The sequence below is a fragment of the Mauremys reevesii genome, linkage group 1 (genome assembly GCF_016161935.1).
Source record: "Mauremys reevesii isolate NIE-2019 linkage group 1, ASM1616193v1, whole genome shotgun sequence".
In the NCBI taxonomy this organism is placed as follows: Eukaryota; Metazoa; Chordata; order Testudines; family Geoemydidae; genus Mauremys; species Mauremys reevesii.
Window position 1 is genome coordinate 72,579,686 of NC_052623.1, and position 24,983 is coordinate 72,604,668.

Genomic DNA, 24,983 nt, shown 5'->3' on the forward strand with positions numbered 1-24,983 from the left:
TAGGTAGAAAAATGTTCATAGACTTAATAAAGGACACATAACCTTCTCTCAGTTCTCTTAACTGTTAGAGGGAGAGAGAATGGCATTTACAATATTGATCTGTAGGCTCTAGTATGGCATCATTGATGGTCAGAGCCAAGCCCAGAACGTCCTGCAGTCTGTGAAAACTCTCCTAGACCAATTCAACAGGAATATCAAGAGAGGCAGCTACTCCTCTCTCTAAAGACCTTGATAAACCTGTAGTCATTCTGCACATGTGAGGAATCCTGGGGAACTACTGAATTGTGAGGTGATGATGAGTAATAATGCACAGGAGGGTGAGGCTGATACTCCTGTAGTGCAGTAGGTCAAGGTTCTGAGGCCTGAGTCTGGCCTAAACCGTCTTGCTCAGTATTGATGATCATCTTCTGGACCTCCTCTTGTGAGCTAGCTTGTCATCTGCTACAATATCTGAAAAGGTGAGGAATCAGAGGACCTGAAAGTGGGAGGCCATAGATACAGCATATAGCCCCAGTCACAATTCCTCCAAAGATCCCCTGTATCTGGATATTGGCTGGGTACTAGTAATGGAATTTCCTTCAGGAAGACCAAGAGGAGTGCAGTCCTCTATCCTGGAAGTGAAGGGCATAAGAGCCTATCTCCGACTCTAGAGAGAATTCTGAGTCACTCACCACAGTGGTGTTATACCAGGCAGTACCGAGGCCCAAGGGCATGTCTCTAGAGATAACACCAACATGGGACAGAATGCTGGGTTTACCCCTGGTCTGCACCAGTCAAAAAATCATAGATTACTTGTAGCTGGCACAAGGCCTAACACATGGAGACCAAGCCATAAGCTGGTACTGGGCATCACTTCCCTGTGAATAAGAGAGAATTCTCACTCCAAGAAAAATAAAGAAAATCTATATTAATCTAACACTAACCATTACAACTAACTTAACTATAGCAAGAAAATAATCCCAATATTAATGTTTAACCTGTTACATTGGAGATAGTTCACCTCCCAATGACTTCATAAATACCTGTTTCAATTACTTTTGGTAAATGAAATAACAAAACAATCATTCATTTTCTGATATAGCAGTAAAACTAATCTGAAAAGTTTTCAAAATAAATCACTTTAAAAATGTATAGTGTGTACCTTCTAAAAATAAAACCTACATCTTTCTGAGTTGTGAATATGTATTAAGGTTGTAACAATCAACAAGAACGCATTTTTACGTAGAAATCCATGATTAAATCAAGCCTTCCTGACTAATGATTTAAATTAAATCCACCCTGGTAGCAAGTCAATGAGCTCTGACCGCCAATCACATCAATAAAAAGGAACTGAGAAGGGCCTGGGGAAGCTCTGCCCCTTACACCATCTTGCAGCTGCACGATGTGTTGGAGGGCACATGTACCTCCCTGATGGGTGCTGCTAATGCAAAAACCTCCATCTCTGGTGTACTGGGCATGTACACACCTGAAGTGGAATGAACATATGCAAATCACTCAAAGAAGAATTAGCCAAGCTGCTAGAAACAAAAATCAATCCTGAAATAAGATCTATGAGTAGCAGAATAATATGTATAGCTCGTGACATACAGATTCATCTCCCACCAGATCATAATTTGCTAAGTGATGCCACAAATTTGCACTTGCTACTCCCGAATGCCCTCTGTGTTCAACTGATCAATCCAAAGTGGGATTAAGCACCTTGTTAAAATCTGCCCTAAAATAATACACCTTCCCTAAAACATGCTAAATCCCTTTAAAAACTGATTAAAAACAGTTTGCTCTTTATTGGGAGCATAATACATTGGCTAAGATGAGAAATCTACCTCTCAATGGCCCTTAATTTAAATATATCTGCACTCTGCATCTATGAGTTGTTCTGAAACAATAGTAATGAAGTGTTTACCCAAGTATTTCCACCCCTCTTATATTAGGTTATCCTGAAGAGACATATGGTATTTTTTCTGTGTTTCCTGTAAATAGATTATCCTAGAAAAATCTTTAAGTGAGTAGAATACTTTTTCCACTCCTTTGTGTTGGATTGTTCATCCAGTTAACATTAACAGTCATGACATTAATAAATTCACCCTTAAGTACCATATATTGTCTCACCCAGGATATTACCCTCTGTTAAAAGCAGTGAGACCCCCTCACCCCAGCCAAATGCCAGGCCTCCATTACATTTGTGCCTTTTCTTTAAATAAAGTAGAGCCCTGCAAATCTGCAGATGCAGCTATTTGCAGACCACGTTTGCTGATCGGCTGAGAATACAAATTTTGTATCTACGCAGGGCTCTATAAATAAGAAATTTTTAGATAAAGTTCCTATCATATACAAACTATTAATATTAAAACTCCCACACATTGTTTTTCCTTTTTTAAAGAAACCTACATTGTAACCTGATCCTGGGTCTGATTTACTGTACATTTTAAAATTCAGACCTAACATTTTGCTATGAATATCATCTTTCCTATTAAAACATATAATATTTGACATTTGTTTCTGTTCTCTTATCCTGTTTACCTCCCTTCCCTATGAACTCTCCCATTGTCATTTGGTCCCCTCTAGCTATGGGAACCTGGGCTCTCTACTTTTTACATCGCATATTAGTTCCCTGATGGGGTCGGGAAGTGGGGTCGTCTTTATCTCCCTTCCTCCCCCTTTTAAAATAAGTATTCTGAAGAACCAAGCCTAATCTAATCTTGTCTAACATCTTTATAACATCAGGCATTATGAGATTATAATAAGGCATACATTTTTTTTTTTTTAAAGGTGAGAGGAATCAACCACTGGATCAATTTACCAAATGTTGAGGTGAATTCTCCATCACAGACAATTTTCAAAAGATTGGATTTTTTTCCTAAAAGATACACCCTAGGAATTATTTTGAGGAATTCTATGGTCTCTGCTATACAGATGGTCAGACTAGATGATCACAATGGTCCCTTCTGGCCTTAGAACCTATGAGATTATTATTCTGTGTTTAAGTTCACTTAGTCTTAAAAATTTTCCCCAAAGTCAAATTTACTTCAACAGAGAAGATCTAGGTCTCCTGCTATTTTGTTATTAACTTTGTTTAGAATATAGTTAATTTTAATGTTGCAATTTATAATGCTATACCCATTAACTATACTGTATTCACTGTGTAAAATAACCTGCTTCCTCTGTAGCCTAGCTCAATTTAACTATATCTCTTTACCATTATAATTACATGGAGATAATATCCACTATTTATCATAGTATCTTAGGCCATATACTGATCTTGTTCTTCTGGATCTGGACTGTTTCTCTGCTCTCATGTCTGTCTTCTTGTCTTGCTGATGCACTTGTTCTGGGTCTTTTTTCATCTCACTGATTCCCAGTGATTTCTTGGTGGCCCATAGGACCAATGCCTTTGATCCCATTCAGATTAGTCGTGAGCTGACTCCCCTAGTCTCCTGTCCATAAGTATCTGTTGCCCTTCTTTTGAACCTGAAATAGACATACATGTCCTTCCATTCAAAGGACAGACTAAATATGAACCTTCATTTATATATTATGCTGTTCTTTCTAAGAATTGGTGATCACCTGGTACAGTTCTTTTTATTTTCTAACAATTAAGGTTGCCACATTTGGGAAAATATATATGGGCGCATTAAGAATCATCATTTGTTCAGCTCTCTCCCTCATTGCCCTCATTATTTTATCCTTATTTTGATGATAGTATAGACAGACAATTAAATTCTCTTGGTCTAGAGCAGGGGTCAGCAACCTCTGGCATGCGGATCATCAGGGTAAACACCCTGGCGGGCCGGGCCAGTTTGATTGCACTCATATTGAGAGATTTCATTTCCCCAGGGCCCCAGCAGGCTCGGCAACCTCTGGCACGCGGCTTGCCAGGGTAAGCACTCTGGCAGGCCGAACCAGTTTGTTTACCTGCCATGTCGGCAGGTTCAGCCGATCACAGCTCCCACTGGCCGTGGTTCATCGCCCCAGGCCAATAGGGGTGGTGGGATGCCACATCCCTCGCCCGCACCGCTTCCCGCCGCCCCCATTGGGCTGGGACAGCGAACCGCAGCCAGTGGGAGCTGCGATCGGCTGAACCTGCCGACATGGCAGGTAAACAAACTGGTTCGGCCTGCCAGAGTGCTTACCCTGGCAAGCCGCGTGCCAGAGGTTGCCGAGCCTGCTGGAGCCCTGGGGAAATGGAATCTCTCAATGTGAGTGCAATATTTATTACCCAGTTTTAATATGCCATGGACAACATTGTCCAATATGTCTAACAGATTTCTCCCTTTAGTCTCCTCCGGAATAACTTTAATCCTAATGTTATCCTTCCGTTCTCTATTTTCCACATTCTCCACCTTTAATTCTATTTTTCCTCCCGCCCCCTCAACTATTGGGACTATTTCATCTGGACAGGTAATTCTATTCAATTTCTTATTTCATCCTGTTTCTACATCTGATAATTTTCTCATTAATCTAATTTTCATTTTTTGTGTCTTTAAGGTAAGCCTCATCTCCTTATTTATCTTTTTGATTTCTAACCATAGGTCCTTCAAGTTACCTTTAGTGATCGTCTTTCTGCACTTGCCTCTAAAGTTTTTTTTTTTTTTTTTGCTTATAGGGGAATTACTCTCTTTTGTGGCTGTCTCTTTGTTTTTTGGTATAGTACGGAGGGGCAGATCTTTTTACTAGATGATTTTTTTCCTTTCCCATACATCTAGATCTTCCTGTCTTTCCTCCTTGCTTGTCATGCCCGTCACAGGTCAGGGCAACAGAACCTGTGTTCCCACTCCATAATCCACCAAGAGCACCACTTAAAGGTTTATGGCTCCCAGTCATCAAATTTCTTGGGAGGAGGCCCGCATCTGTCTCTCTCCCCTGACCAAGGTTTTTCCAGGCTGCACAGTTCCCAGGACATGATATTACCAGGAAGCCAGATTGCCTAAACTGGCCAGCATTCTTGCTTTGCTTCCTCTACAGAGAAATTTGCCAGCAATTACAAGTTAACACACAGCTCTTTCTAAGCAAGTATGTTTATTCTTAAAATGAAAGCATTACAGACAAAACATTAAAAACAATAAAAAGAATCTACAAACATGCTAAAAAGCTTACTAGAGGTGACACCAACACCAACCTCTGGCTCTGATAGGTGTCAGTCCTTCAAAACTCACAACTGGGTTTTCCCCCATAGTTACAAGTTCATAACTGCCTCAGATGCAGAACCAGAACACAGACTGGGCATATCAGCCTGTTTTGTTATTCAGCTAAGACCTTTGATATTCAATCTCTCAAAATAGATAAGCAGAAGACACATTCCTCAGGACATAGCTTCAAAAGGCTGGGCTTTTGTATAACTGGAGGTGAGGAATTTGTATTAACCTCTCCCTTGCATTTTCCAGGTAATCCCCTGCACACATTGTTCCACAAGTCCATTCCTGTCTGACATTTTCAATATACTCCTTTGAACTCCTACGCCACACATCACATCTCCCTCCACAGGGCAGCTCCAACCCACAAAAACACAAACTTAGCATGTAATACAATGGACCCCAAAGATATGTAAACTTATTTCTGTAAGCTCTAGCAAGGATCTGCAGGAAATTGCCATATCTTTCACATCTATCCCCTAAAGAAGGGCATGTAACTAGCATGCTTGACTGCCATCCAAGGGCAACCCTCAGATATATTCTCTAGATGGTGTTTAAGCAGTTATCCTTCATAATTTTATATTTCAACTATGCATATACTAAATATTCTACTAGCAAGTCAACACACATCCTTCAAAAATCATGGTCATTAAACAACCAGTACCATTTCTCTATTCAGAACCTATGGATGTCTCAGACACCCTTACCCTTGATTGCTCCAAAACCTTTGGGTGAATTTGACACTTGGTCCTCCCATTTCCACCTCCCATCGTTCTTAGGGAGTATGTGCAGTGTCCCCTTGTCTCTTGCCTCAGTGGTAGTGTGAGGTGACCCCCCCCCATCCCCAGGAGTATTGAAGAGTGTTGCTCCCTTTCATTCCCCACACACTGAATCAAGGTGAGCAGAATTTCCTGTCCTATCCAGTTCAGGGACTTTTATATTCTCACAGACCCACGGAGTCTGCAGAAGAAGTTTCCCCTCCTTCCTGCCTCTAGTTATCTTTGTCATCTCCCAAGCAGCTGTCATACACTTTACTTGAGCGGGTGTTAGACTGAAACTAATGGAAATAGCATGTAGCGTTTCTTCCTGCCCTCCTCCTGTTTATATATTGTAAATTCTTCCTGGAAGCAAAAAAGGAAAACGTTAACAGACACAAAAACAACACAGTTAGAACTGAATTTTCCTTTTCTACATATAAGGCCAATCAAATTTATATTGACAATATCTATTTTACGTAGTAAGTGACACCAGTCAGCCAGCCACACTTTAAAGCAAAACACTATTCAATAAGAATATGACCCTACACCCAATTACTGTCAAAAATGATGAGTGTAACAGCTTATGAACCATATTTCAATATGATCTTATAGAAAAATGTTAGAATTCTAATTCTTCTTCTGTCAAAAAAACAAATCAAGAGTACAGTGGATATTTCAGCTATTCCTAATTACAATAGCACTGTGAGCCATCAGTATAAAACAGAAAATATGATACATTAGCATAAACTGTAAGCTGGAGAAAATTTAAAACAAGTGTAAATGAATTAAAGAAAAAGTCCAAAAAAATATAGCACTAGGTTACACCTAAGGTCAACAATACTAGCTCTTTATCAGCATACACAACCTAATTATTTAGCTGAAATACAAAACGTAGCTTCCGTCAACATCTTTCATTGCTAAATCAAGAGCTGTCAATCAGCAACACTTGTTTGTGTGGTCTCATTAGAGCACATTGCTTCAATCTGAAAATGCATAGCAAAGAATGCAGAGAGCATATCTGTATCTACTTAACCTTCATCAACCAACATTCATGCACCCTCATTAATTATTTTTTTATCTCACTTTCAAGCATGACATGGCTCATACCAGAAAAATAACTTGCTGATAATTGTTCAAGACAACAGCTGGACAGGCATAGTGCAGAGGTGAACTCTCTCATAGATTACAGGGTGCGTCAGCGCATTACAATTCGTTTAAAAAGTCATCTGTCCCTGTTCAACGGCTTTGAAAAGAAAAAAATTTCATTAGCAGCCAAAGCAATCTTATCATATTTTAAGCCTTAATGACCCATTGCATTATACTCTCTCACATTACAATTTATCCATTTTGAACAGACCAGATGACAAACATTCATAGACTTGATCTCAAAACTCAGTACAAGATGCAATATTTCTAAAGTGGTGTCATCTGATATAAACTAAGCAAAGTTCAGCCTTGCCATTCAAGATAATCTAATTTAGAGACTACTAAAAGAGTAAGAGCAATTTATACATCTTCCAAGTTACAATTCATCTTTATAGGTCTCCCTAATAATATCATTAAATTTCTTTCAGAGGAATCTCAGTAATGTCATTTTTAAATGGGACACCCAATGTGGGAATTCAGATCATCAGTATGCACACTGACATGTGCTGCAAGACAATAAAATACTGCACTTGTTAATCTTATCCCACACAACCTCTCAAGATGAGGGCAACTATATATTCATGGCATTTAATACAATACAATAGGAAGCAGGGAGGTATTTTCTTCTAACACAGAGCTTCCATGACAGAAACAAATAAAGAATATAATTGCTATGTCTGAGAAAGGCAGGACGTGACACTGGAAAATTAAGCAAGTACCTCCCTGTCTGTATAGTGACCAGCATAATGGAGCCCCAGTCCTGATTGTTGCTACTGTAATAACACGCTAAAACTAATAAAGGCAGTCAACATACTCAAGTGCTTAAGTTCTGAATTTTGGTAATATAGAAAATAAAGTTATAAAAATGTTGTTAGATATCTACTTCTATTGACAAAAAAAAGACATTTAGATATATAGGTTTTCAATAATTTATTAAATACCTACTAGCTAAAAGATTTAATATACTAGACAGTGGTAGGAACAAAAGATCGGAATTCAGGCAGCGGAGTGGAGAATCCTACAAGAGCTCCCAAGCCATTGCCCTGGCAAAGCAACCTGACCCCTTCCCCCACAACCCTCAGCTGGCAGGAAGCGGGGGAAATCAATGCAATTTTTACCATGGTAATGTCACAAAGCCTGTTTTGGTGACTCCATCACATCTGGCTAGAGCAGTTCTAATAAATCTGAAGATCCATCAGCCCCGCAGTCCCCTCAAGCTTGATACAAGGAGCTTTGCCTCTTGATGTCTTCCCCGGCCCCAGTCCTTCCCTACCTTTAGGAATCATCTGAATGCTGCTAAATCTGATACTTTACCCTCTCCTCAAAAGCAACATGACAGGAAGAGCCATGGATGGGCTGTTTTTCCACTAACTGTATCAATTATCTAGTTTCCTGGACATGAAGGGGAGCAATGTGGCAGGGACACAAGGGGGTCTCCACTACCTCTCCCTAACTTTTGGTCTTTGGGTCTTTTCCTGTGAATAATTACAACATATGCACATTGTTTTCCCAAATTCTAAAAACTAATATGATGTTTAACAGTTTAACTACTGCCTACACTTATGAAAGGCAGCATTAAAAATGTCTAATCTTGTTAATTGTCTATGGTGTGCAAATCTAGGAGGCAGCAGCAGCAGAGGAACTGGCATTGTTTCCAGCTTCAGGAAAACACAAAATCACTTTATATTTTGTTCACAGTTGTAATGTAACCTTCAGAACCTTCTAAAGGGTAGAAATGTGTTTTTGTGGTTTGATGAAAGCTTAAAATTCTGCTGAAATTGATAGCTCAGGCCTCCATGTTTGCTGGAGTACAACGTCTCACATACAAATTGGATTTTTCAAGTTGTATAGCTATGAAATGCTATAATATAGCTCAGGGGTCCACAACCTCTGGCACGCCGCTCGCCAGGGTAAGCGCCCTGGCGGGCTGGGCTAGTTTGTTTACCTTCCGTGTCGGCAGGTTTGGCCGATCGCAGCTCCCACTGGCCGCAGTTCATCGTCCCAGGCCAATAGGGGTGGCGGAAAGCTGCGTCCAGAACATCCCTCGCCCACACCGCTTTCCGTCAACCCCATTGGCCTGGGACAGTGAACCGCAGCCAGTGGGAGCTGCGGTCAGCCGAACCTGCGGGTAAACAAACTGGCCCGGCCCGCCCGGGTGCTTACCCTGGCGGGCCACGTGCCAGAGGTTGCCGACCCCTGATATAGCTTTTCTCTAGTGAAAAAAGGAGGAAATCTCAGTAACCAAAGAAAGTCTATAAGAGAACATAGTAGTTTTCCCAACACTGAGTCTGGCTTAGAATGAAGAAAATTTCTGGCTGCAAAAGTTATGTCTCATAATACTTAATAATTAATACTCTGTCCTTCCCCAGCTTCTTTTCTTTAAGCAAAAGCTACCATGCTATTCTACAGTAATGATCCAACGCACCATATTTTACAAGAGGAAATACTGCTTTGTTTGGGGCAATTATAGGAAATCTATATTTTAGACTATTATTGATTTTTTTAACTAATTGAACTCCAAAAATCCCACTATTCAGATACTGTAGGTAAAGGCAGTGTGGGGAGCATTTCACCCACCAGTGGACTTCAGCCATTTGTGGAGCTAGCACATTAGCACATATCAACACTACACAACACTGTATGCTAATGACAATGAATACAGAGAATCCTGTGAAAGAGATGACTGTTATTTTTAGAAAACCTGCTTACTTAACACAACTTCAAAGCATCCCCAAACATGCTGAATACAATTCTGCTACACCTTTATCAAGCACCAGCTCTCTCCCAGTCACTGGTGAGTTAATTTAAGAGAGGTTTCACTGTAGTATATCCAACTACTGCATACCCGCACGAGGAAATAAGGAAACAGATCAACAGAGCCAGACGTATACCCAGAAGCCTCCTACTGCAGGACAAACCCAAGAAAGAAACCAACAGAACTCCACTGGCCATCACATACAGTCCCCAGCTAAAACCCCTCCAATGCATCATCAGGGATCTACAACCCACCCTGGACAATGATCCCACACTTTCACAGGCCTTGGGTGGCAGGCTAGTCCTCGCCCACAGACAACCTGAAGCATATTCTCACCAGTAACTGCACACCGCACCATAGTAACTCTAACTCAGGAACCAATCCATGCAACAAACCTCGATGCCAACTCTGCCCACATATCTATACCAGCAACACCATCACAGGACCTAACCATATCAGCCACACCATCACTGGTTCATTCACCTGCACGTCCACCAATGTAATATACGCCATCACATGCCAGCAATGCCCCTCTGCTATGTACGTCGGCCAAACTGGACAGTCTCTACGGAAAAGGATAAATGGACACAAATCAGATATTAGGAATGGCAATATACAAAAACCTGTAGGAGAACACTTCAATCTCCCTCTACACACAATAGCAGATTTAAAGGTAGCCATCCTGCAGCAAAAAAACTTCAGGACCAGACTTCAAAGAGAAACTGCTGAGCTTCAGTTCATCTGCAAATTTGACACCATCAGCTCAGGATTAAACAAAGACTATGAATGGCTAGCCAACTACAAAAGCAGTTTCTCCTCCCTTGGTTTTCACACCTCAACTGCTAGAAGAGGGCCTCATCCTCCCTGATTGAACTAACCTCGTTATCTCTAGCCTGCTTCTTGCCTGCATATATGTACCTGTCCCTGGAAATTTCCACTACTTGCATCTGACGAAGTGGGTATTCACCCACGAAAGTTCATGCTCCAATACGTCTGTTAGTCTATAAAGTGCCACAGGACTCTTTGCTGCTTTTACAGATCCAGACTAACATGGCTATCCCTCTGATACTAGACAGAAAGTAGTTACCCATCTTTGACAACAAACAACAGGACTATGTTAAACTCAGTTCTTTTTATTTTTATAAGTCTGCCTCTCTCAAACAAAAGATTTTAATAAAATGTCCTATTAATAATAAAAGCAAAAAAAAGTTTACTTTTTTAAACCTACAACACTTCTACAGCTAATCACTCCTTCGGGTGTGGAGGCAGACCAAAGATTTGGCTAATCGGCAGAGAGCTAGGACCATCCCTTCCTGAAATTCTGCAGATTGATAGCTTCCAAAGATGAAACTATACTAGTTAGAAACATACGCTTCCAAATGAACTTTAGAAACACTGATCATGGTAAGGACACTTTAAGCATTCAGAAAATTTCCCAGATTCTTAAGCACTTCTATCAACTTTGGGAGTTAAGTCAATTTAATTCAGAATGAATATTTTAGTTTTGAAAATCTAAGGTAAAATATTCTTCCTGAGTGTGACCGACTGTATGACAAGATGACTGTAAATTCTCTCTTTTATCCAAGACCTAATTTTCATTTCTCATGTCCAAACAGTCTAAACTGTGGGTACGTCTACACTACGGGACTATTCCGAATTTGCATAAACCGGTTTTGTAAAACAGATTGTATAAAATCGAGTGCGCGTGGCCACACTAAACACATTAAATCGGTGGTGTGCGTCCACGGTCCGAGGCTAGCATCGACTTCTGGAGCGTTGAACTGTGGGTAGCTATTCCGTAGCTATCCCATAGTTCCCGCAGCCTCCCCCGCCCCTTGGAATTTCCAGGTTGAGATCCCAGTGCCTGATGGGGCAACAATCATTGTCTCGGGTGGTTCTGGGTAAAATGTCGTCAGTCACTCCTTCCTCTGGGAAAGCAACGGCAGACAAGCATTTCGCGCCTTTTTTCCCTGGATTGCCCTGGCAGATGCCATAGCATGGCAATCATGGAGCCTGTTTTGCTTTTTGTCACCGTATGTGTACTAGATGCCGCTGACAGAGGCGATTCAGCAGCGCTACACAGCAGCATGCTTTTGCATGACAGCAGAGATGGTTACCAGCCATACTGCACCATCTACCAATCCATAAATTGGTAAAAAGATGAGCATGGCTACCAGTCATTTTGCACCATTTGCTGCTGTCATAAGTGCCCCTGGCTGCTCTTAGCCAGGGGCGCAAAAGCCAAAATTGGGAATGACTCCCAGAGTCAATCCCTCCTTTTTGGTATCTAAAAATAGAATCAGTCCTGCCTAGAATATGGGCAAGTGTACTACAGAACCACTGTATCAGAGAGCACAGCTGCTCTGTGTCAGATCCTGCAGAAATTATGAGCTGTATGCTATTCACAGGGGGTGCTCCTGCAACAACCCCACCTGTTGATTCCGTTCTTCCCCCAGCCTTCCTGGGCTACTGTAACATTGTCCCCCCACTTGTGTGATGAAGTAATAAAGAATGCAGGAATAAGACACACTGACTTGTTAGTGAGAAATGAGTGGAAGGCAGCCTCCAGCTGCTATGATAGTCCAGACAAGACAGTAAGGAGTGTGGAGCAGAGGAGCCCAGCAGCCCTCTGCTAGTCCAGGGGCAATTGAATCTTTTTTTTACACATGAAGGGTGGGGGCTGACAGAGCTCAGCCCCCTGTTGCTATGACGACGATGGTTATCAGCCATACTGTACCATCTACCAGGAAAAATTAGGGCCAGGCACCCTTGATAGACCTCACCGATGATAGTCTGCATGGTTACCAGTCCTTTTGCACTGCCCCATGTGCCAATAGGATGATGACGAGGACGGATACCAGTCGTATTGCACCATCAGCCACCCATGGCGGGGGGGAGCAAGGATGTTGGTGTTGAGTGCTGCAGCATCGGGTCTATCTGCAGCATTCAGTAAAGATAGGGTGACATGTAAAAGAGTCAAGAGAGGATTGTTTTCCCTTTCACTTCTGGGGGTGGGTGGGGGGGTGCGTAAATTGCCGAGCTATGCCCTGACCCACCGCGGACACTGTGTTTGACCCTAGAAGCATTTGGAGCTCAGCCAAGAATGCAAATACTTTTCGGAGACTGCAGGAACTGTGGGATAGCTTGAGTCCTCCAGTCCATGAGCATCCATTTGATTCTTGGGCTTTCCGTTACGTTTGTCACTCAGCAGTGCGCTGAGCCCCTGCTATGGCGTCTGTCTGGAGATTTTTTAAAAATGATTTTGAATTTCGTTTTCTGTAACGGAGCGCTGATAGAACAGATTTGCCTGCCCTTACAGCGATCACATCCGCATGGTCCATGCGGGAGCTCTTTCTTTATTTTGATTTTTAACTGCATCGCCACACGTGCTGATCTGAGCTCCACGCTAGGCAAACAGGAAATATTCAAAAGTTCGCGGGGCTTTTCCTGTCTACCTGGCCACTGCATCCGAGTTCAGATTGCTGTCCAGAGCGGTCAGTGGTGCACTGTGGGATACCGGCCGGAGGCCAATACCGTCGATCTGCGGCCACACTAACCCTAATCCGATATGGTAATTCCGATACTAGCGCTACTCCTCTCGTTAGGGCGGAGTACAGAAACCGGTTTAAAGAGCCCTTTATACCGATATAAAGGGCCTCTCAGTGTGGACGGGTGTGGCGTTAAATCGGTTTTACGCTCCTAAAACCGGTTTAAACGCCTAGTGTAGACCAGGCCTGTGTGATGCACAAAGCAATAAACATCCCTTGGGAAGGAGGGAAAATTCCAGCTACATGCAAGAAGAAGAGATCCCGATTATTGCTGAAGCAGCAATTTCTGTAACACAGTGGTGGGCAACCAGTGGCCCGTGGGCCCATCAGGGTAATCTGATTGAGGGCCGCAAGACATTTTGCTGACGTTGACCCAGGGGCCGCGGTTCACCATTCCCGGCCAATGGGAGCTGCGGGAAGCAGTAGGCCACAGGGTGACAGGGCCACAGGACGACCACAAGTGCAGTTTGAGGGGTGGGGGGGATTGTCACCCCAAACAGAGATGAGGCATCAGGGGGCACATGCCCCACCTCCCATTTCTGCAAGTGCAGAGCTGCCCAACTGAAGGAGGCTGCATTTCAGCTCCGCTCACACTGCAGCTGAACGCCGCCTCCTTGGTCCTAGTGCCAGTAGTACTCCCCTTCTGTGTGCTGGGAGCCTTCCTGTTTTCTGTGTAACAATGAGTGCCCACGTTGGGGCTGGGGCAATGACAGGGTGAGGGGAAGAGGCAGTGGGGAAGGAAAGGAGGTGGAATAGGGCAGGAGGAGGGGAATGAAGGAGTGAGAGGAGGGAAACAGGGGAATCACGGGGGGAATCGGCAGTCTGCCATGTGGCATCCCCTCAGCAGCAGCTAGGGCTCCCCAGTTAAGCAGGTCCATTGAACACAAACCCTAACAAGTCCTACCCCTGTACTCCCCAACAAGCCCCCCACACTCAAGACCTCCACCCCACTGATCCCCAACCAGCTGCACTTGGACCCCTGCCATCAAGTCCCACTTCCACAGCACCTGGACTCCCCCACTGAGCCCAGACCCCCTCTGCTCAGACCCAACCACCTTCACCTGGAGCTCCTGTACAGTCCCATTGCCCCTGTGCATCCGAATCCCCCAATAAGCCCCTGTGCATCCAGATCTCCCACCCAGATTGCCCCACACAGAAAGCTGTCACCCCACACCTGGATCCCCCCACACTAAGCCCCTCCACACTTGAATCCTGCTGGGCTGAGCTTGCCCCCATGGTGTGCCTGGCACAGAGGAGCAGGGCCCTGGGGTGTTTCTATGGCAGGACTAGCCCCCGCACTGTGCCAGGTGCAGCCTCACTGCCGAGTCCCTGTACCGGGGAAAGTGGGGGCTTCAGGGTGATCTCACCTCAGTGCAGCCAGTAGCCTATGGCTCCCCACTGCCATGCTGAAGCCACATTTATTTATTGACAAAATTGGCAGAATTTTAAAATATTGTGCGCATAATTTTTAATTTTTTTGGCACAGAATTCCCCCAGGAGTAATAGCAGCTTCAAACTTTATGTTGGTGCCTTCAGCTTTTCATTATTATGCAATGTTCATATTTAGTGGCCCTAGCTCCCCAAATCATGCCCCCACTTTGTTAGGCACTATACAAATATGAAGGTAGACAGTGCCTGCATATTTTTAGCCATCTTTTTCCCATATTACTTTAAGTGGGAGTTCACCTTGCACAGTGCAGTAGTGGGAAGAGATACATTGAATAAAGGTTTCCAAAAGTTTATCCCCACAAAGATCTTTTTCCTAACTGGAGAGTTTGCCAAAATAAACTGAATTCACTGCCATCTCAAAGCAAATCTTGGAAAGGAATGCTTTGTCTGCCATGTTTCGGGCTTGCAGAGGTAGGACATTCTGGGCAGAAGTCCATGAGCAGATTCTAGTAGCCATAAGGGGTATAGCTTTGATCTGCTTTTTGGAGATGGGCAGTGAAAGGACGCACTGATTAGAAAGTTAATGGGCCACACTTGACAGAAAAAGGAGAATCGTGTGTGTTAATGCCTTTGAATTTGAGGGTGAGTTTGAGGGAGTTATGTCTAACTTTTGAGATTACACACACAATAATTCTACTTATTCAAAATTATTTAAACAAAACTACTACAGGACAGTTTCTCCACACACAGTTGCTTTCTGTATTTTCATTATGAATGCAGATGCAAATTTTTAAGCTTCCAAAATAATACAAGGGTTGTTCAACTTTTAAAATACTCTAACTCTTTTCTTCATTTGTTGTGATTTAGCATACATACATAAGTTACACAAAATGACTGGCAGACAAAGCCTATGTTTTTGCCAGTGGAAATTCAAAACTATCAGTGCATAAAGCTATGAACAAGAAGTTACGTCAAATATAGAAGGGACACAATTATTTCTGAATAATCAGTTCTAAAACTATATCTGAGAGGTTTAGGGAAAAATCTTATATCAAATGTTACAGCTAACCATAAAAACATACTATATTCTATAAAAATCCTGGTTTGAGAACCACCACCATAAAAATCCTTTATTAGAAGAGCTGAATTTTAGGTTTATGAAAATGTTGTTTAGAAACAAGATTTAATATGGAGTGCTTTTCTGTAGTTCTCTACAGGTATACTTTAAAAGGTATGTTAACGGTAAACCTAAAATATTATTTAACAAATAAAATTAAATTTAACTATTATAGGAGTTTTTTTTAAAAATATAATATAGTACCATTACCTCTGACACATACTAAACATCAGCTAAAACTAGAAGATTCTGTTAATGCAAGGCAATTGAACTGACACTTCTCAACTTTAACATAGAAAAAATATATATTTCAGTCAGTTTCCACAATATTTCAACCCAGTACTTAACTGATATTTACCACAAAGCTACTGCTTGCAAAATGTGCAAAGAAACTATTAAAACATAAATTTATTAACCAGACCACTGCAAGATTTGATTGAAGTCTCTAACGAAGAACATAATACAAAAAAGGATTTAAAAAGTCAAACTACTACAAGAAATATTAGGCACAAAAAAGATTTAATAAATGCACTAACCTCTCATTGCTATGGAGAAAGTAGATAGGAGCATGAAGCCAATACAGCATGCATAAATGGTGAAAGAAAGTATTAGTCTGACTAGGTACAGAACAAAAAGATGCTTTCCAATATTTACACTGCGTAAGTACATCCAAAGGGGAAAAAAATCTGATCCATATTTAAGTAAAAGTAACTAATTAAATTAAACTAAGGATGTAATTAAACATGGACACTTGCGTGGCTATAGCAGACAAATTTGGGAACCCAGAGGTTCTAAACATCTAGCTGATCAGAAAATTTTTTATTTACACATGACATAAACCAGTCACTATGATGCTAGGCCTCAGTTTTCATGACCTTCAATTAGGTAAAGCTGATCAAATCGTGGTCTTATGCATTTTTACAAATGTATACATATTTTACTACAGTATGAAAATTTAAATAAAATTGAAATTTAGCAAAGGAAGACTATGTGTTAAAGTTACAGTTATGAAATTAAATAAGTAACTATGTAAAGACTGAAATATGTACATACAAGAGAAAAGTAGTTTCACAACAATAAACTAAGGTTAAACCACAGCAAACTGCACAACCTTGACTGCTTTTTTCCCTTCAGTGAAAGAAAACCTGGGTAACAGATCTGGCAAGACAGCCAGGAGTGGTGGAGAGGAAGGAGAAGATCGGTACAAGGACAGGGTAACAACCTAGAATTTCTCTGTATCGTGGGCCACAAGTCAATTTACAGATATATTTAGTTACTGGAGCTCAGGGCCCAGGCTGCTGGCCTGGTAAAGGAATTATATTTTATAAATAAATAAATAAATAAATAAACAAACAAACAAACAACAACAACATTGGAAAACAGCTTGACTCTAGAAAACTAGGAGCTTTACTGGTCACTGAGTGTTCCTGCAGCTCTGGAAGCAAATAATAGCAAGAATAATAAATAAAAAAAATAATCATTTAAACATGAAAATTAAAATAAAAAAATAAATTAAATTAAAAAAAATATTCAGCCTGAAGTCTGAATCAAATATCTTCTGCGCCAGACCCTGACTCAGGCTGTGCAAATAGTGGCACTGAACAAGCAGGGGTGTATCAGTAAGCGAGGAAGTAACAGGCTGAAGCAGAAAGTGTTTAAAATAAAATAGCAAAAAATAAAAAATGAAAGAACTGTTGAAGGCTTAATAAAAAAATTCCCAGAATAAGACCAAGGCAAATCACAAAGAACGTAAAAAACAAAGTCATGTTCTCAGAGCCATGTTAAAATAGCAAAATGAAATAGTGGCTGTGTTTCAAGGGAGTCATACCTGGGGTCAGAGAAGGACCCCAGCTTGTATCCTACTTACTATAATAATGAGAGGAATGATCCCCATGAGCTTCCCTTTTTTTTGGGCTCCTGGGCAGTACCCATATCGTACTGTGCCTGAAATGCAGGAACAGTGGTAAACACTCATGCGCATAGCCCCCACAGTGAGGTAAATTAATCCCCAACGGGATAACAAAGGAGCGGAAGAATGGGTAGAGGTCACGCCCTTCTCCCCTGACCAGGTTAGAGGCTCAGGAAAATTAGTTGATCCCGTAAAACCAGAGCACAGCCTTGGAATGGCTGGCAAAGATAGCTGGCACTCCTGGTTTCACTCCAGCAGATATGGTAGCAACCCCCACTCTTGTCTCAGAGACAGGACAGGGACTAGGAACACAGGTTCCCAGATGCTTTGGCCCATGGAGCCCCACTTCTAGATTTGTTGCTGCTGTCTGTACTTTTTCTTGGCTTAGGTTTTCCTTTCTTCCTAAATCATCATTCTATCTCTCTCTCTCTCACACACACACACACACACACACCTTTTCCCCCTGCCTCTGCTTCCTCTCTCCTCCCCATCCCCGCAGCTTCTTTTTTCTTCCTATGTTTTTGTTTTTAAAGTTAAGAGTTAATGCCACAGCTAAAAGTATTTTACTGTCCTTGAAAATATGGCTGCCAAGTAATAAAAAAAGGTTAACCCTGATACTAATCCTAATTACGACTTGGAAGCAGTTTTTTTAAAAGTAGTAAATTGATAAAAAAAATTGGGACAATATTGCCATTTATGTTCATGGCCATAAGGAAATCTGTGGCTCCACATAAAGCTACCTCATTTAAAGCAATAGCCCTCCCAAATAAAAACACACACACACACACACAAAGCGAGGGGGAGCACTTAAAAAAAGCCAAACAAAAATACCCCAGGCCCTACAACAGTCAGGGCACAGCTCCTAATCCCTGATGGGGAAAAATTTTAAAACAGCCCCTAAAGTATAAGCTAAAAAAAAAAAAAAAGGCACAAAAGAAAAACCTTGAGTGCACCTTCCATTGCCTCCCTGTGGGGAGGCCAGGTGTCCCTAACCCCCCTTGATAGTGGCACATTTAAACACAGCTGGGTGGGGAAGGTTCACACTTTATATAAAGTTCAAAGAAGGAGTGTTCAAACAAAAAAATGTGTTAAATACAGGTGCCACTCATTCATTAATAAATACCCAAAATAAAAACTTGTTTAAATCTCCGGCTAAAGTTAAAATCTTAGAGGAGTTTAATAAGGCACAAAGTATTGTTCACTTTTGCAAAGAACATTCTGTATCACATTTTTTAAAAGCCAACCATTTTGCTTACTAATTTTAAAAAACCCCTAAAAATTAATGTTTAAAAAAATTAAAAGTATTAATTAACTTTGCTAAGTTCCCAAAGTTCTAGCAGTTGCAGAGAAACATCGGTAAGTATAAATAAAAAAAAAAAAAAAAAATGGAAAAATTCTAGTTATAGGCCCCAATCCCTCACCCCCAAAAAATATAAGTAGTCAAAAAAGGCAAAAGGCAGCATAAAAAAATAATTAATGGGCTTTTAATCAAACAATGAGTTTTAATCAAACAATGAAGTCCCAAGAGCGCTACCCTCTGGCCAGTCCTTAAAAGTAAGGGGAGGACGTAAAGGCTGGTACTGAGTTTTTGCCCCATTAATTGTGTGACATCAATATTAGCCCTCATTCTGGCCAAGTATTAAAAGGTAATAGCCTCGGTGATAGGTGGTGTCCAGTGGTTTTCAGCTTTGGATTTGTCCAATGCTTTCTTTGCTATCCTATACATCGGAACGGCTATTTTAAATTTGTTTTTACTTTTTAAGAAAAGCAGTTGTGTTTCGCCAGGCTATCCATGGGCTTGAAAATACCCCTATTTGTCAGACCCATGTATTTACATTGTAAAATAAAATACCTAAAAAAACCAACTTAATTTCTTATATAAATAACATTCCAGTTTGCACTCACTGAAACATTTTTAAAGTATTAAATAAAATATTACAAGCAATACTCTCGACATGATGCCTAATCCCTACATCTCAATAAAAAAAAAAAATCACTCTTCTAGGCCCCTTAAACAAATATATTCCTACTTCAGTAAAACTAAAGGCTTAAACAAAATATTAGTGTAAAATAAAAAAATAAAATAAAAAAAGTATCATGGTTTACATTGCAAATAGTCTACTCAGGCTCTACAAAGTCTACCACTTCAGTGGCAACAGCAACACCAGGGGCTAGTAAAAAAGCCAATTTGTTAATAAAAGAAATCAGAGCCTACCCAAGTAGGTATGGTTCTCACTGGATGAAAAATGACAGGCTCCTATTTAATTTTAGTAAGCCCAAGTGTGTTAATTCATGGACTAACATCCCTAAGCAAACTGTCCCGTCCACCCGCACACACACAAAAAATCATTTTAGGCTAAAATACTCCCTTTCATTCCCAAATACAATTTAAGGTTTAGCTTTTTTTGTGTGTTTACTAACATGAAAAAAAAATATTTTGCCTTGTACTTTAAAGGCCCCAAATCCTCACAGAAATTTTAAAAAGCAGACCAATATAAAATAGATCCTTCAAAAATTCCATAAAATAAAGATAAAAATATCAATTCTAAAACCAACTATAATTAAAGCATATATAATTCAACCCAATATAAAAAAGCAGGTAATAATTAAACCCAGTAAATAATAAATAATAAAAAAAAAAGTTATTGTAAACCTCACTTTAGCAAACATCTCAACAATAAAACCCTGCTATAAAAAGTTTGTCCAGTCATTCTATAAGGGCTAAAATAATAATAATAATAATTTTCAGTGTTCCCAAACCACACTAAAACCAAATTAAAAAAAACAAATGAAAAGAATTTAACACAAAAATATTTTTTTTCATAATATAGATAAAAATAATCGCAATAAAAGAAATGCAATGGGACAACACCTAAAAAATTTAGCTGTAACACTAAAAAATATCCTTAAATCAGTTTAATTCATACAAAATGGGGTGGCAGAAGTTTAAAAAAAATTAAAGCAATTTCCTCCCCTCCCCCCCCAAAAAAACCAACCCATCTCAACCTCTTGAAGGCTGTTGGTGCCCTCGAAAGTCATGTTTCCTTAGCCCTGTCATGCATGCAAATGCAAATATAAATTAATATAACAACATAATTCAAAATAATATAAGCAAAATATGCCCATTACAAAAATAAAAGCATTTAAAAACATTCCACCCAATCTAAAAATAATTACAATCCTAATGAAAATATTAATTTTACCTATAAAAATTTTAAAATAATCACTGTATTTGTTTTACTACAATCAAAAGTAAAAATAAAATAAATTTCCCCCATTAGAGCCTGAAACCTTAATGTCAAACAGTAATAAAGCCCATAAATAACAAATTGTTAGTCTATTAAAAGATGTAGTAAGTTATAAAAACTTTAATTTAAAATATTTATAAAAGGTTTACTTTAAAAGTATGCTTTAAAGCAGTCCAAAAAAGTTTTCTTTGGGCAAAAATCTGGCAACTAAAGCTGTCCAGCAGTCCCCCTAGAGCCTGGCAGCTAATTCTTCAAAACCATTTTAAAACTTTTTAAAACATAAATATTTTAAAATTCTCTAAATCTACTGCAACAGCATATGTAGATATTAGGGCTGTCGATTAATCGCAGTTAACTCACACAATTAACTCAAAAAAAATTAAGTGTGATTAAAAAAATTAATGGCAATCGCAATTATAACAATAGAATAGCAATTGAAATTTATTAAATATGTTGGATGCTTTTCTACATTTTCAAATATATTGATTTCTATTACAACACAGAATACAAAGTGTACAGTGCTCATTTGATTTTTATTACAAATATCCGAATGGTAAAAATGAAACAAAAGAAATATTATTTCAATTCACTTCATAGAAGTACTGTACAGCAATCTCTATCGTGAAGTGTAACTTACAAATGTAGATTTTTTTTTCTTAAATAACTGCACTCAAAACCCAAAAAACTTAAAACTTTAGAGCCTACAAGTCCACTCAGTCCTACAATTGCTAAGACAAACACACTTGTTTACATTTACGGGAAATATTACTGACTGTTTCTTATTTACAATGTCACCTGAAAATGAGAACAGGCGCTGTATGGCACTTTTGTAGCCGGCATCACAAGGTATTTATGTGCTAGATATGCTGAACATTCATATGCCCCTTCGTGCCTCAGCCATCATGCCAGAGGACATGCTTCCATGCTGCTGATACTCGTTAAAAAAATAATGCATTAATTAAATTTGTGACTGAACTCCTTGGGGGAGAACTGTAGTTCTCCTGTTCTGCCCGCATTCTGCCATATATTTCATGTTATAGCAGTCTTGGATGATGACCCAGCACATATTGTTCATTTTAAGAACACTTTCACAGCAGATTTGACAACACAGAAAGAAGGTACCAATCTGAGATTTCTAAGAAGAGATACAGCACTCAACCCAAGGTTTAAGAATCTGAAGTGCCTTCCAAAATCTGAGAGGGACATGGTGTGAAGAATACTTTCAGATGTCTTTAAAAAAGCAACACTTGGTTGCGGAAACTACAGAACCCAAACCACCAAAAAAGAAAATCAACCTTCTGCTGGTGGCATCTTACTCAGATGATGAAAATTAACATGCGTCAGTCCACTCTGCTTTGGATCGTTATCGAGCAGAACCCATCATCAGCATGGACGCATACTTTCTGGAATGGTGGTTGAAGCATGAAGGGACATATGAATCTTTAGAACATCTGGCACATAAATATCTTGCGATGCCGGCTATAACAGTGCCATGCGAACATGTGTTCTCACTTTCAGGTGACATTGTAAACAAGATGTGGGCAGTATTATCTCCTGCAAATTGCAACCAAACTTGTTTGCCCGAGTGATTGGCTGAAGTAGGACTGAGTGGACTTGTAAATTCTAAAGTTTTACTTTTGAATGCAGATTTTTTTGTACATAATTCTACATCTGAAACTTCAACTTTCATTATAAAGAGATTGCACTACAGTACTTGTATTAGGTGAATTGAAATAAACTATTTCCTTTGTTTTTTACAGTGCAAATATTTGTAATCAAAAATAAAGTGAGCACTGTACACTTTGTATTCTGTGTTATAATTGAAATCAATATATTTGAAAAATGTAGAAAACATCCAAAAATATTTAAAGTGGTATTCTATTAACAGTGCGATTAATCGTGATTAATTTTTTTCATCGCTTGACAGCCCTAGTATGTGTGCTAAAAATCTAATAAAAATAGTTTTAAATAAAAGCACTCTTGCTTGCGTCAATCATTATCAAACAAAAAAAAATCTACCTCATTAAGTTATTCCTAATACTGCCAAATAAATAAATAAACAAACAAAACAAACAAACCACTACTTTGAGTTCTAAAAACCCTAAAAAAAAAACAAAAAAAACACAGGAGTACTTGGGGCACCTTAGAGACTAACAAATTTATTTGAGCATAAGCTTTCGTGGGCTACAGCCCACTTCATCGGATGCATGCAGTAGGTATATAGATATACACACACACACACACCATGAAACAATGGGTGTTACCATACACACTCTAACGAGAGTGATCAGTTAAGGTGAGCTATTACCAGCAGGTGAGAAAAAAACTTTTGGTAGTGGTAATCAAAATGGTCCATTTGCAGCAATTGACAAGAAGTTTTACTATTTCCCCATGTTTATTCCCCCACACACACCCCGTTCCTCACAACTTCTTGTCAACTGCTGCAAATGGACCATTTTGATTACCACTACAAAAAGTTTTTTTCCTCTCCTGCTGGTAATAGCTCACCTTAACAGCATAAACAACTGAAGTTGCACTCCTTTTTCCACATATTGTCTATATGGGACTAGTAGCAGATTTACCACTGACTGTTAAGTCTTTACCCAAACAATTTCCAGAACATGTAATAGGTTATCTGGGGAAGGACTGTAAGCAATCTGAATACAAAATAGGGATGTTCCACAAAACTACATGGTGGCAGTTATGTACCTGAAGGCTGAAATTCTGTACCTCCTTCATAAGATTCAGAAATAACATTTTGTTTATATTTTCACTGCATGGTCCACAAAACTGATTCCTAGGTACTCCACTATTTTTCCTCACCATGTAGTATTGGACATTTCCCCTCTAAAAGCTTCTAAATTATGCCAATTCAGCAGAGGCAACTCAGCAGAGCTTATGTCTATTTTTTCCCTGGCTTTGTGCATTCAGGAATCAGAAGAACATGAAGCTTTGGAGGGCGCTAAGGAAGAAAAAGAGTCAGGTGCTCTAGGCTCAAGATCTAACTGCTCAAGACAACATCCTCAAGCAGATGTCACAATTAGCAACACAATAATCTTAAGTGCAGGGCCTAGAGCTTGCATACAGCTCATCACTGACATCTTCCATTACTGAAGCAGCTGGACCACTTCACACTAATATTCAATGCAAAAATAAATGCACACTCACAAAAAGCACCTGGCTAGACACAAAAAATGGAAATTATTTATCATTTCGTTTCTCACTCTACCTCTTTCACAGTCTACAATAAAGCCCTTATCTTAAACGAGAAAAGCAGAAAAGGAAAGAGCTGTCACTTTAAACTAGTGAAAATACATCACCTAGTTTATTTCCACCATATTTGACAAATCTCACAGCAAGAAAATAAAAATATATTGTCTATAACGAAGAAATCTGAGAAGCAATCCCTAAGAGGAAGGCGAAAAAGGACTGAGGAAAAGGAAATGTATTACTAAATTCACAGAAAGGGAAAAACCATACACCTATTTTTTTCCGCTGAATAATCCATAGGCTTTTTGCTCTCAAGTACAAGACAATATGGAATCTATACTAGCTACCACTTTTTATTCTCAGACAACAGTAGTAGCAGGCAACAAATGAATCTTCTTCCTTGGTCAACTCATGCCTCAAACATTTCTAAAGTAAGAGTTAGACACAAAATGAGTTCTCTTGAACAAAACTGCCTCCGACTTCGCCACGTTAACCCTCCCCCCCAAAAAACAGCATGTTAGGTAAAGGTGTAGAAGCATCTATGTGACTCAGAAGCCTAGGTTTCCTTTTCAAATAAAAAAGTCAATGGGGTTTAGGCATCTAAATCCCTAAATCACTTTTGAAAATGATACTTAACAAATTAAATTTTGAAAAATGCTTAACTATAAAAATAACTACAGGGGAACACAATTCATTTAAAAAATACTGCTCCAAATTCTATATGGAAGTGTGGCGGTGAGTTGAATTACATATTAGAATATCTTCAGAGAAGAA

General features: G+C 39.8%; 1 protein-coding gene and 1 long non-coding RNA gene across 5 annotated transcripts in view; one reads left to right on the forward strand and one right to left on the reverse strand.

The window, feature by feature from the left end:
* The window catches only part of DIAPH3 (diaphanous related formin 3), a 481,747-nt gene that overhangs the window by 286,505 nt on the left and 170,259 nt on the right, over nucleotides 1–24,983 (reverse strand). The window lies entirely within an intron of this gene.
* On the forward strand, nucleotides 323–24,167 carry LOC120387260. The gene is made up of 3 exons (XR_005590084.1): nucleotides 323–458; nucleotides 16,977–17,056; nucleotides 23,931–24,167. It is a non-coding gene; the product is annotated as an uncharacterized LOC120387260 (long non-coding RNA).